This window comes from Sphaerodactylus townsendi, linkage group LG05 (genome assembly GCF_021028975.2).
Source record: "Sphaerodactylus townsendi isolate TG3544 linkage group LG05, MPM_Stown_v2.3, whole genome shotgun sequence".
NCBI lineage: Eukaryota > Metazoa > Chordata > Lepidosauria > Squamata > Sphaerodactylidae > Sphaerodactylus > Sphaerodactylus townsendi.
Window position 1 is genome coordinate 91,550,322 of NC_059429.1, and position 13,600 is coordinate 91,563,921.

The 13,600-nt window shown below is 43.7% G+C and overlaps 1 protein-coding gene across 1 annotated transcript in view; it reads right to left on the minus strand.

Annotated features, from left to right (window-relative positions):
- The window catches only part of LAMB3 (laminin subunit beta 3), a 71,349-nt gene that overhangs the window by 42,587 nt on the left and 15,162 nt on the right, over positions 1 to 13,600 (minus strand). The window lies entirely within an intron of this gene.

The window sequence follows — 13,600 nt, forward strand, 5'->3', positions numbered from 1 at the left end:
CTGTAGTGATGTAATGACTAGTACTATTTTAAAAGTCAGAGAAAACCTACTGGTGTCATGTTGGAGAAAAACAGATATTGAGGGAAATGTGGGTGGAAAGTTTTTTTAAAATCTGCACCTTCACATGGTGGGCAAATCTGCTTTTACTATGATCTTTCTGGAAAGAACATGCCAAAGCATGTTAGGAATAATTACATGACTCTATCATGTGCACAATATGAAAAAAATGCTCCCATCTGGAGGTAAAGCAGAGCTAAACATTTATATGAAAGCAATCTCTGATCAGACCCAGAGCTGCTCATCTTCAGCAAGATCTACAAGTCACATGCTGGAACCATTATAGTCCACCAGACTCATCACTCTGTGATATTCTAAGATATCAAGTGGCTTTATATCTAGTCAAACCCCCTGTCCATCTAGCCCAGTGTGTCTGGCAATGGTTTTCCAGAGTCCCTAGCAATAGCCTTTCACAGACCTGAAGCCTAAGATCAATTTTAAACACAGATGGCATGGGTGGACTTATGGGACCTTATGCATGCAAGAAACATAAGACGACCCCTGCTGGGTCAGACCACTGGCACATTTAGTCTAGTATCCTGTTTCACACAGTTGTAAGGCTGAACACACTCAAACGAAGTCGACTTTGTAACAAAGGAACGAACTTTATTGAAATGTATCGCCCTAGGTACAGGGTGCTGGAACTGAGGGTTCTTGCCCTCAGTTCCAGTATATATACAGGTGGGAGTGGGCGGTCCTTCCCAGTGGCGGGAACGGGGGAGACTGGGAAACTGAAACTTAATATACAACAGAGGCTTAAGTGAGGGTCGCGACCCTGACAACAGTGGCCAACCACTTGCGCTGGAGAGCTAGCTATAGAACGTAGAAGCCAATAACTTCCCCTGATGTTGCCTTCTGGCATTGATATTTAGAGGTTTACTACCTCTTAATGTTAAGGTTCCCTTCAATGACTAGGCAAGCAGTCTCTGACGGACATGATGTCCCTCATGAATCTGTTTAATCCCTCCTTAAAGCTGTCTGTTCCTGTGGCCAGCACTACATCCACAGGCAGCAAATTCCACATTTTAATTGTTCATTGAGTAAAGAAACATTTCCATTTGTCCATCCTGAATCAACAGCCCATCAACACCATTGGATGTCCTTGAGCTATAGCTGTTCTCCTTCTCATGGCCATTTAGTGAAAGAAAGGAATTTAGTGAAAGAAAGGAATTTCAGAATTCTGAAAGGAGAGGTTGACAAGCACGTTACTCAATCACAAAATCATAAGTTTAACCCAAGTATGACCCAGTTGGTAAGCCTATACTTGTGGAAATGCAAACCTCAATAAATTAGAATAGTATTGGGCATTTGGTCTTTTTTTCTTAGGATGCTTAAATAGGTCTAAATTAGTGGGACCATATTCTAATTCACAGTATGGCTGAACCCCACTTAAAAAACCTTTTATAATACAGAGAATGCCCTCCAAAATATTAGTCAAAAGGGCAAAAAGATATGTTTTATAGCCAGTGTCACAAGCATATTGCAGCATGCTCAGACAGGATCAAGTTGTGGCAGATCAAGTCTTCCATTTCATGCACTCCATACAAATGCACCTAAATCAAGAGAAAATGCTAAAGAATTGGACTATATAATCTCTTTTAAAAATACCTTTCTTCAGAGTGCACTAAAGATAAGCTAGTTCAGCCCACTCCCCTCTCAGAATAAAGTAAGCATGATGAAACCTAATTTATCCCTGACAGACATTTTTCTGGCCTTCACAACCTCATCATAAAAGCCCAAGGGCCTAGTTGTGGCATTTCATACTAACCCCAGTATGAGTTATTGTTCTTGGCTCCCTCATTAGGGTTCATTCAATACTGCCATGAATTTAGCAATTGAGAAACTACAGCTTTAAAAAAATGACATACAAAAAACCCCATATTCATGCATGTATTGTAGTGGTGCTGATACTTTAGACAGTTTTTATAGCTTAATGGGATGAAATAGAGGAAAGCATTAAAATGACAGAACAGTAAAAGGAATGCCATCATAAACTGGAAAAATAATGAGAGAGCCGATGGAAGGACAGATGAACATGGATAGCACTTTATTTCCATCCAGTCTAAGGATACGGATGAGTGGCAGTGATGAAAGTTTGCTCTTTTCCCATCTCCAACAGGGAGCAGGGCCATGGGTGGTCAAGCCCAACGCCCCAGATGCAGGGGGCAAGCCATCTGTCCCTTTTGCCCATTTGGTTAAGACTACTTCTGCTCTAAGGAGTTCCAATCTGTGTTGGAACATCTTTTCAATTCTACCTCCTTCCCAGCTTGTCTCTGACCAAGATAGCCCAGGCTATTTTAGGATTGATAAGCAGGGCATGGCTAGCAGTGTGGGAAGGCCTCACCAGCAATATATTGATGCTGTGGAAAACACACATGCACTGACATTGTTACCTGTGATCCCAAAAATGACAGCTGGGCAATGCCAGGACCTCTCTGACATTTGGGCAAAACTGTAAAATTTAACCATAGAGTCTTGCCCAAATGCAAGAGCATCTCTAGTGTCACCATGTGATGCACTGATGTCACTTTCAGGTGCACAGGAAATAATGCTAGTCTACTAGCATACTTCTGGAGAAGGAGAAGGAGAAGGAGCAGCCCAGCAGGAATGTAGGAGTGTGGAAACACATCTGGTTCACCAGATAAGCGTCCACCACTCAGGTGGAGGAGTGGCGAATCAAACCCAGTTCTCCAGATTAGAATCCACCTGCTCTCAACCACTACACCACGCTGGCTCGCATCAGCAGGGTATAATGCCATACAGTTCACCCTCTGAAGCTACCATTTCCTCAGCAGAATTTATCTCTGCCTGGAGATCAGTTGTAATCCCAGGAGATTTCCAACCCCCACCTGGAGGTTGGCAACCCTACAGCTGGGACAGGATATATTCCCCCACCCCCAGCAAGGATATGGTAAGCTTAGGTCAGCCTGATCTTGTTGGATCTCCAAAGCTAAACATGGTCAGTTCGGGTTGGTGCTTGTTTGGGAGACCACAAAGGAGTCTAGGGCTGCAACTCAGAAGAAGGAACGGAGTGAGGGGGGAAAGCGCCCAGTGCACTGGTGCATCCTCTGCCCCCTGCCATGCCCCCGTCTGCCCCGGAACGCCCCCACCACACCCCCAGAATGCTCTTGCCACACCCTCGTAGGGGTGCACACCCGGTATGTCGTGCTCCCCACCCCATTCCCTTGGAGCTACACCTCTGCTCAGAGGCACGCAGTGGCAAGTCACCTCTGGACATCTCTTGCCTTGAAAAACCTATGAGGTCACCATAAGTCAGCTGTGCCTTGACAACAACAACAAGTCACACAAGCAAATACCAGCTGGATGTCACTTTGCAGCAGCATCTCTGCATTGCCCTGGGTCATTCTAAAACCTGATATCGGCACATTTAAAACTTTGTGTTTCACACATGTATATCAACATGGGAGAACAACGGGGGGGAGGGGGGAATTAAGATACATATGACATTCATTGGAAGATAGAATCTGGGAATGACAAACTCCTACCAAGGCGAATCTTGTGAATTAGTGTCAAAAGATCACTCTATCTTTAAGCCACATGATATGCAGGCCATAAAATCCTATCCATGAACTGGATGGAGGTTGTTGGACTAGATGCAGCAGGGGACTAGATATTGTGTTATCATGTTATCTGCCTCTGTGGATGCATGACATTAAAATATTTAATATGTCTCTTCATTCATTAACTTAATACAATTAACAACATATGATTGATTTTAAAATAGACTACATAAACATATGAAAGATAGACCTGAGCAACACACTTGAGTTTTCTAAAATATATACACATTCAGACAGATTTATGTGTCCCCATTCAACAAAAATAATGAGAAACAATCTACATTTTTGAAATATAAATCACTTGTATTCTCTTTCTCCATTTAAGAGCTCCTCCAGGTCAAATTTCATAGGCATTAAAAAATCATTTCAGTTTCAGAGGGAATAGAACATTGGTGATTTCAACAGACCTTTTAGCGCTATAATTTCAGGAAGAACAGGGCAAAAAGAACAGTTTAAAACTCAAATAGGCAGAAATGGACTCAAAAATTGTGCTGAAAATGAATCCTTTTGGTGGTTTTCACAGACACTCAGTTTGTTTTTATCCACTACAGATTCACCAGAAATGGTACAAATTCACTTCCTTGCTTTGACCTTATATCTTAATTTTGTTGCATTGTTCCCGGGCTGAAGTCTGCACTTTCAGCTTCTCAAAACCTCACCTCAGCCGGCATACTGAGTGCAACAACAGTTGCCCTCTATCAGAACGGTAGTGGTCAGTCAGCCTTCTCTGGTTGGAGTGCTTTCATTTGGACAAACAAAAAGGTCTTTATCTTTCAAAACATTTCAAGCCTAGTACCCATCCCCATACACTCCTAAGTAAGTCATACAGAGGGCAAACAGCTTTAGTAGGTGAAGGGTTACTAGGTAAGAAGTCAAGCAGAACTAAAGTCATCCCCTCAGAGGGAGTGAGTAATTCAAGAAGCAAGGCAGTCTGGATTATCCCCAAAGGGTCATACACATACATCTTAAATACACTGCTGTCCCAACTTCATAAACACCGGCAGGTGATAGGTCAAGCTAAGCCCCAAATCTTAAGGAAAAGCCTTCAAATCTGCCCTACTATAAGTAGCTATACAAAGAGATATGATAGAAAGCAGATAAAGGACATACTATTATAAATACTCATCTCACTTGCAGACTATATTCAGGATACTTGACAAACACTTCAAATTTCAACTAACATCTCTTTAAAAAGAATAAAAGTGATATTCCAAGGAGCACCAGTATAAATTCAAGGCTTTTTTTGAGAGGGGAGACTTTGAGGGGAAGAGTTAGGTCTTCAGGCGGGTTTTTTTAAGATAAGATGGGCAGAAAGCAATGGCTCAAGTTGTGAGTGAAAGAGAGATGAGACCAGACATGCACCAGCAGCCACTGAGCATCAGTTGAAGGAATAAGCCATATTTCATACTACATAGCTGTTGTGTTGTGTTGATCTCCCTGTTAGAAAGTGACCTATAATTCCAATTGCTACTTTGATGTGTTAGCAGTTAGCTAGTATGCACCCAGGTCCTCAACCTCTCTGCCAGAACAACTTGACATGGTCCACTAAAAGCATGGAAAATTTGGTGGAGCTGGACCTAAGGAGACCTAGGAATCCCAAAATCTGGATAAAAAATGCCCTTTCCTTTTAACAGAGACTTGTTATTTGCCAGATTATGTCACTTGCCTCAATGTTGTGAAGAATTTTACCTGCCCATTTCTATACATTAAGTCTCTGTTAAAAGGATAAGAATTTCTTGCCCCAGTTCGTTGGCAACCTTAGTGAGATTTGGTAATATCACATTGAATAACAATACTAATTCACCACCTAAAAGAGTAAAAAAAATAACATGGAAATTAGCTAAAGTAGCTGAGCTTTTAGAGTCACATTACCTCCCATCACCAAATTATCACGGCACACTTTTTAAAAAAGATACCTGACATCCCTAGGATTCAAAAATGCCAGAATGAACTGGGAATGAACCTTAAAAACTTCAAGGTCTCCCAAACAAATCGAGCCATGATTGATCCTGCTTAGCTTCTGAGATCTGATGAGACCAGGCTAGCCTGGCCTCTATTAAAGAGACAGGGCATTTTTTTCTGAGTCAGTGTGGTAAGTGCATTCTAATCTGGAGAACTGGGTTTGATTCCCTGCTGCCACTTGAGCAGTGGAAGCTTATCTGGTGAACCAGATTAGCTTGTGCACTACAAAACATGCCAGTTGGGTGACCTTGGACTAGACCTTGGACTCTCTGAGCCCCACCCACCTCACATGGTGTTTGTTGTGGGGGGGAGGGAAAGGAGATTTTAAGCCCCTTTGAGAAAGGGGGGATATAAATCCAACTCTTCTTCAGGGCTATTGGCAACCCTACATAAATCTAACTGTATTTTATAGAAATTAACTAGGATTTTCAGCATTTAAGCAGGACCCTTTAGCTGTCTCTTTTGTGGAATGTGCCTATAATAATGCAGTGCATAGCAGCACAGGCAAAAGCCCCTTTGAGACAGTATATGGACAGACTGCTAAACCTTTCCCTTTTGGGGGGCATGAGGTGACAGGACCCCCAGACCTCCAAGAGTGGAGTTGACCAAATAACGTTTGTTTTCCTTGAGAAGATACTCTCTTAGCTAATTGTCTCATTCTTCTGACCTTGGGTTCATCTTACATTCCTGCTTTTTGTGCCTAAGGGATAGTATTATGGGTTAGGGAAGGGGGAGGAGGAACTAAGATTGATACACTGGGGTTGCGTGAAGCTTCTGGCAGAACCAGCTTTCCCCCTCTTGCTCATGTACCTGCCAATAAAGGCTTCTTAACCATCAAGTTACAGAGTCTGGTTTGGATCATAGGTCCAGGGTTTGACAGCATCTTGATTTTGCCCATTTGTGGGGGGACAAATGCAGAAAGCCCTGCTCAGATGAGTGGAACTTCCACAACAGAGCATAAGAAGCAGTCCTGCAGATACGAGGGATGAAGGCTTTGTAATGTAATATGCAATACTTTGAACTGAGCCCAGTAACCAATGGGCAGTCAAAAGAAGTAATATGTATGCTGTATCTAGTTTCTTATAGTACCTGAGATGCAGTGAGTGTGTGTGTGTGTGTGTGTGTGTGTGTGTGTGTGTGTGTGTGTGTGTGTGTGTGTGTGTGTGTGTGTGTGTGTGTGTGTGTGTGTGTGTGTGTGTGTGTGTGTGTGTGTGTGTGTGTGTGTGTGTGTGTGTGTGTGTGCATGTGAATCAGACCTTATACTGAATCAAACCATTGATCTGTCAATGTCAGTATTCTCTACTCTGGCTAGCAAAAGGTTTCCGAGGTCTTTCACATCAGCTACTACCTTCCTCTTTTTACTGGAAATGCTGGAGATTGACCTTGAGGCCTTCTGCAGGCAAAGTCGATGCTCATATGTCCTGAACATGGAGGAAGGTCCTCCTCCCATGGAGTCTCAAGAACATGAATCCTCTAGATATCTAATCCATTTTTGCTCAATGTAAAAGATCTGCCTGCTGCAAATAATGCTTGTAGGACCTTGCATTGGCTAAAATCGAAGTCAAGCCACTTTGGAAGAGGTTCACCCAAGTGTGCTGCCTGCCACACAGACTGGCCAAACCTACACTTGGACACTGAAATATTTTCTTTACATGGCAGACTGAGGTACTATCGAAATCTTTTTTTTTTCATTATTTGGGATAGCTAAAATTAACACTAAAGGCAAATGTAGGAATCATCAGTTTTGAGCAAATTGTGTAACATTTTCATTGCTTAATAACAGAACGTTGCCTTTGGTTCAAATTGCAGTGTCTGAGTGGAGGCATGTATTTCAAAGTACAGAGGGGAAATTACTGATTAGAAAATAAAGCTATGGATTGCAGACACAACTACAGACTCTTAAGGGCATATCTATATAACAGTTTGTAACAATTGCCAATGAAGAAGTCTGTAACTGTGAGCGTGTTGAGATTTCTGTGTTAGATATCTCTAATTCCCTCAGGGAATTATTGGTCTTTGGGAAATCTGGGAAGAAACAATAAGAGCTACTTTACAGATTTCAAAGTCCTCATGGCTGCCCTGAGACCCAGATCACTTGTAAACGGGGATTTCAGTGCTTTCCAGGTACACGCAGGACTTTTGGTGGGAAACTTACCTGTATCCATCATTTTATGCAAGTTTCCCATAGGCCAGGGGTCTGCAACCTTTAGCACCCAAAGAGCCATTTGGCCCTGCCTCCCCAAGCACTGCCCCTGCCCTCCCCAAGCCCTGCCTTCAGCCAAGCAGGCAGGATAGACAGCTGTGGCGACACCAATGACACCAAGTTGCACTTGGGATGCGGGAAGCATGCCTCCTTCCCCACCCCCTCCTTTCTTCCTTCCTCCCTCCAGCGTCCTTTCCTCTCCTTCCCAGGCGCCAGACAAGGGAAGGAGGGGAAAGGATGCTGGAGGGAGGGAGGGAGGGTGGAAAGGATGCTGGAGGGAGGGAGGGAGGGAGGGAGGGAGGGAGGGAGGGAAGGAGGCGTGCTCGCCACATCCCAAGTGCAACTTGCCATCGTTGGTGTCGCCGATGCAGAGCCACAGTACAAGGTCGTAGGTTGCCGACCCCTGCCATAGGCCAAATAGCAGCTTTCCTGGGCTGATTCAAATCAGGCAAATAATAGGGAGGGAGAAAGTCCCTTCTCCAAGAGTATTGTGCTCTGAGTCTGAATTAGGAGTGTATGTCTGGGAAGCAGAAAATTCCCAGTGCATCTGACCCAGAATTCTGGTGGTGCTTAAGGTCTTTGCAACTTTAACTCTCAAACCGGATTAACTCAGTGATAAAGTGTTTCACTTACTAGTAGGCTGGTCAATGGCCCTAGGGCAGGGGTAGGGAACCTGCGGCTCTCCAGATGTTCAGGAACTACAATTCCCATCAGCCCCTACCAGCATGGCCAACTGGCCATGCTGACAGAGGCTGATGGGAATTGTAGTTCCTGAAGATCTGGAGAGCCGCAGGTTCCCTACCCCTGCCCTAGGGAAAAATATCTTGTCTCTCTAACAGGGGTTTAATGCAACATAATTTACCAGGTGATAATTTTTTATCTCCATGTCTTGACAAGTTTCAGCTGTGTACTTCCATACACTAAGCCTTTATTAAAAGGACAGGACATTTGCTCGAGGTCTTTTGGCAAACCTATCAGAGTAATATGTGCAGTCTGCATATACTAGTATGTCCTGCCTTGATTTTGAGCCTACTTCTGTGTTCTTTTATACTGGATAAAATAATTATTCCTAATAATAGCTGTTCAAACAAAGATTCCACAGACCTTTAGGTTTGCCAGCCTTTTTTTCTAGAGGGCTCCCATGCCTTCAAAAACTGCATGAATACCACAACTTCAGCAGACTTTCCCCATTATTTTACCTTCATGACAAACATAGACACCTAGAAGAAAAGCTTAGTTCTGTAACAAGAATGTCATGTGTGAGAGAAGAGGAGGAGCAAGGGGACCCATCCAATGCTGGTTTGCCATGACAGTGTGGATCTAGATGCAGGGGGGGGGGGGGAAGGGAAGAACTAAGGATCTTCTCAAACTTGTTTCATTGCTAATAGAAGAAACTCTTTGTAAGACATCTAAGTATAGATAGGGCTGCCAGCAGGCCAGGAGAAAATGCCCTGTTTCTTTAATACAGGATAAATGAGATTGAGTAACTAATTTGAAACATTTGCACCCCATCATTCCTCAAGGTATGATGTTATTTACCAGGTTATTTACCAGGTTATTTACCAGGTGATATTATTTACCTGCATCCTATTAACAAGCTTCAGCTATCCATCTCTATATATTAAGGCACAGCAGAGGTGTAGTGGTTAAGAGCAGGTGCATTCTAATCTGGAGGAACCGGGTTTGATTCCCCGCTCTGCCGCTTGAGCTGTGGAGGCTTATCTGGGAAATTCAGATTAGCCTGTGCACTCCCACACATGCCAGCTGGGTGACCTTAGGCTAGTCATTTGATTACAGAGCTCTCTCAGCCCCACCCACCTCACAGGGTGTTTGCTGTGAGGGGGAAAGGGAAAGGAGATTGTAAGCCCTTTTGAGTCTCCTACAGGAGAGAAAGGGGGAATATAAACCCAAACTCTTCTTCTTTTACGAAAGAGACATTTTTATTCAGGGGCTGTTGGCAATCTATTCCTAGTATAAATCACATTAAAATAAGCGTATTCGGACATACCTATACATTCTGTATGTACATTCAAGGGTTTTTTTAAAAAAGTTACTGTTAGTTGGGAATGGTGATCAAAATCGTCAAGCATTTAATATGCCTTGTAAATTAGTATGGGCATGTGCCAAAGTGAGGAATCTGATACCTACAGGTGCCCTTTGCTTCACTTTTCTAGAGGACAAAGTTTACGTGAGATTCAGATAGTGGCCTGATAAATAGAAAGTGACTCTGTGTTCTTTGAATGTTTCTTTCTAAAGTCTGTGGCTCATTGCAGCATGAAACCTGAACTTTGAGAACCACTGTGATGTAGTAGTTAAGGTGTTGGATTAGGGTTATAGCCAGGGAAACTTGCAGGGTGACTTTGCACCAGTCACACACTCTGAGCCTCAACCCTGACTAGTATTTGAATGGGAGACCCCCCCCCCCAAGGGATACCAGGGACATGATGCGGAGGCAGGCAATGGTAAATCACTTTCATCTCCTGCCTTGAAAGTTGCCAAATATAAGCTATGACTTGACAGCATTTTCCATCACTTGCACTTGTAACCTCCTTCTGTGGGTTCTGTGGGGCAGTACTTGGAAGGAGTTGCAAAGAACCAAATTTAAACAACAAAATGGTTTACTTTTCTTTACAATTAACACTTTTAAAACATCAACATTTAACGTTACAATTCAAGGTCCTGTTCAGGTTGCATTTCAAGTCCTTCTATTTACAGTCTACTGATATTGCCAAGTCCAAATTCTCCTTTGCAAGTTGGCTGGCTCCTGAAGACTCCAAGGGCTTGATGAACAGGTTGCAACATGATGAAGGTCTCCAGGAGAACTCTCACCCATTACAACCACAAAAGAAAACCCTTAACAAGGTGTTAAGGGCTTATAGAAATCAAGGTCCGAGTCTGGTAGCCTTGCTTCTTCTGCAAAAGAGCTCTTGCAGCCTCTCTGCTGCACCGAGTCTCCACCCCCTTACTGGGTCAACCCATTCTGGGCCAACCCATTCTGGGCATAGGGGTTACACACTCTAATGCAAAAGAAACGACAGTGCTTTGAAGAGTTTGTTATTAACTTGAAGAAAAGAAGCCCTATGCCTTCACTGGTATATAGCTAAGGGGGCATTAGGGGCTAGAGCCCCAGGTGATACTTCTTTGAGGTGCATTTACAGTTGGCCACCCCCCATAACTGTGCCCCACTCCAGAACTCCCCAAGGAGTTCAAGACAGGCATACAGTAGAAGATGGATGAGTGGGGCTCACCTCCCCCCCCCCCACAATCTCCATTGAGATTGTGGGGATTGAGAACAGAGCCAGCCAGGCTTGTCTACCCCATCTCCACATGGAGGTGGGAGCAGAAAGGGCCTGCAGCTTAGAGCTGGATCCAACTGCTGTCAAGCCTCTAGTTTGATGTTGGCTTTGCCCCAAAACTCCACCTGACTGTCCACATGGAAAATGCGGGCAGGGTGGGGCACACTTGCCATCCTTGAACTGCACCCCTGTCCTGCTGGGGGCACAGCTGTGGGGGGGATGCCCAGGTTCACCCCGAGCACCATTTTAAGCAGCTGTGGCCCTGTGCACCCTCAGTAGTGGTCAGGGATGTAGGGAAAGGGAACTGCACCTGGAGCATGACCTGCCCACATACCCCTGCATGACCTGCCCCTGGGGAGGGGTGTCTGAGGGACAATTTTCTACCCCCATGTGACGATAATGGCATGTGCCCAGGGCACGGCACCCCCACCCCATTGCAGCTTCGCCACTCGTAATGGTTTAATGGAATGTTATTTGGCAGATTATTTACCTACATGCCATGTGGGCCTTCACCTGCCCATTTCCACATTGATTTTCTGCACACACACACACACACACCCGGCATGCACTCAGTGCACCCCCCATCCCCTCGTAGTTCCGCCACTGGGGTAGAACCTGGGGAAGGTGAGGTTTGGAGAGGGACCATAGAGTCCATCCTCCACGATAGCCATTTTGGAATAACAGGACATCGTACTATAAAGGAAAATACCAGTCCTAGGACACTGCCTCCCTAGCTAATTGTTCTCACAGCATTCAAAAGAAATGCATGGCTATATAAACAAAGATAAAAGCAGAATTGCTTTGGCCCAGGAAATCCACTGATCTCATCATTATATGGAACCATGATCACTCTTTACGCTTGTCTGAACCATTTGCTAATCATGTATTTCTTTCTTTTATATATAGTGGTAACATTTGGAATAAAAAAATAGTTTTGGCAAAACATTCATTTTAATCGCAGTGATTCTTCTATACCAAGATAATTTCAGCTTAGTCCATCTTATTAAATCATCTTGTATTTTTTTCCGAGTAATCGAGTAATTGCTAGTCATAAATTTCTGCATCATCTCACAGGGGTTACCAATATCCAGCTTCTCAGGTTGAAGCTTTCTCTGACCGTACATCTCAGCTAGTAATGGAATTGTTAACTGCTGCCATTGAGCTGTATCAGGGAGGAGTCAGAACAGTACATAGGTTGTTTTTTTTAAGAGTGAAAGATATCTCAAGGATTGGCAGAAGTAGGACAAATACGAATGGCAAGTCAGCTCAGGACAAGGTTACCCAGTGAAACTTGATTACATAATCGTCGGTCTTTATGTGTCTATTTCTGATATAAATATATCATCAAATAATATTATAAAGGAAAATTCCAAAATAGAGCTCTCATATACATTCATCTTCTCCTGTGTGCAAAGGGAAGAGTAGATTTCCAAATCTCTCAAAGGACAATAGAGATATGGCATTATTCCACTAATCCCTGCCCCTTGCCTTTAAAATCCTAAACACCTTCAAGATTCCCAACCTTTTTGAACCTGTGGGAACCTTTGCCATTTGACACAGGGTGGTGGGCACAACCACAAAAATGCAAGAGGTGAAGCCAGAAAATGGCTGCTATAGGAGGCAGTACCACAGCCAGAGAAAGTCCAAATGCAGAGAATAAGAGGGGTATTTTTAAAAAAATACATTTGGAAAGAGGTTAAAGAAAATTCTATTGTGGCAGTAGCCACCAAAGCAACATTTAATCTGCAGAGCCACTTATATCTTCAGTGGTCAATTAAAGAGCTCCACATGGACCCACACACTTTCTGAAAATACTTGACAGGCACCACATAAGGTGTCACTTTATGAATCAGAAGCTCAATTCATTAGATAAATTGAGTATTTGTTGTTGCTTTTGTCATCGTCACATCTGACTTATGGAGATCTCATAGGGTTTTCAAGGCAAAAGATATTCAGCGATCGTTTGCCAATTCTTACCTCCATGACAGGCCCCTAGTATTCCTTGAAAGACTCCTGTCCAAATATTAGTTACGGTTGACCCTGCTTAGCTTCTGAGAGTTGATCAACAAAGGTGCAGTGTGAGAAATGATAAGCAGAACGAATTAACTTCTGTAAAAGATGAGTCATGCTGAGGTGCTTATCATGTCAGATTTTATGTTTATCCTACTCTGTCCATCTGTCTACAGAGGGGTAACTGTATTAGTCTGTGGAAAAATAAAACAGAAATCCAATGACACTTTCAAGACTAATAACATTTGTTCCAGCATAAGCCTTCATGAGGAGGGAGGTGATTGGAAGGCAGCGAGAGGATAAGAAGTGGGGGAGCGTTAGCACCTGGGAGGAAGGTGAGGAGAGGAAACAGAAGGAGGGGAGAGGTGGAGAGGGGAGAGAGAGTGATGAAGGGAAACTGAGAAAGACACGGCCAAGGAAGGGAGGCAAAGGAGAGGAGAGAGGGCAGGAGAGCCTAGGGCCCAAGACCTACCTCGATGTTCCGCAAGGGC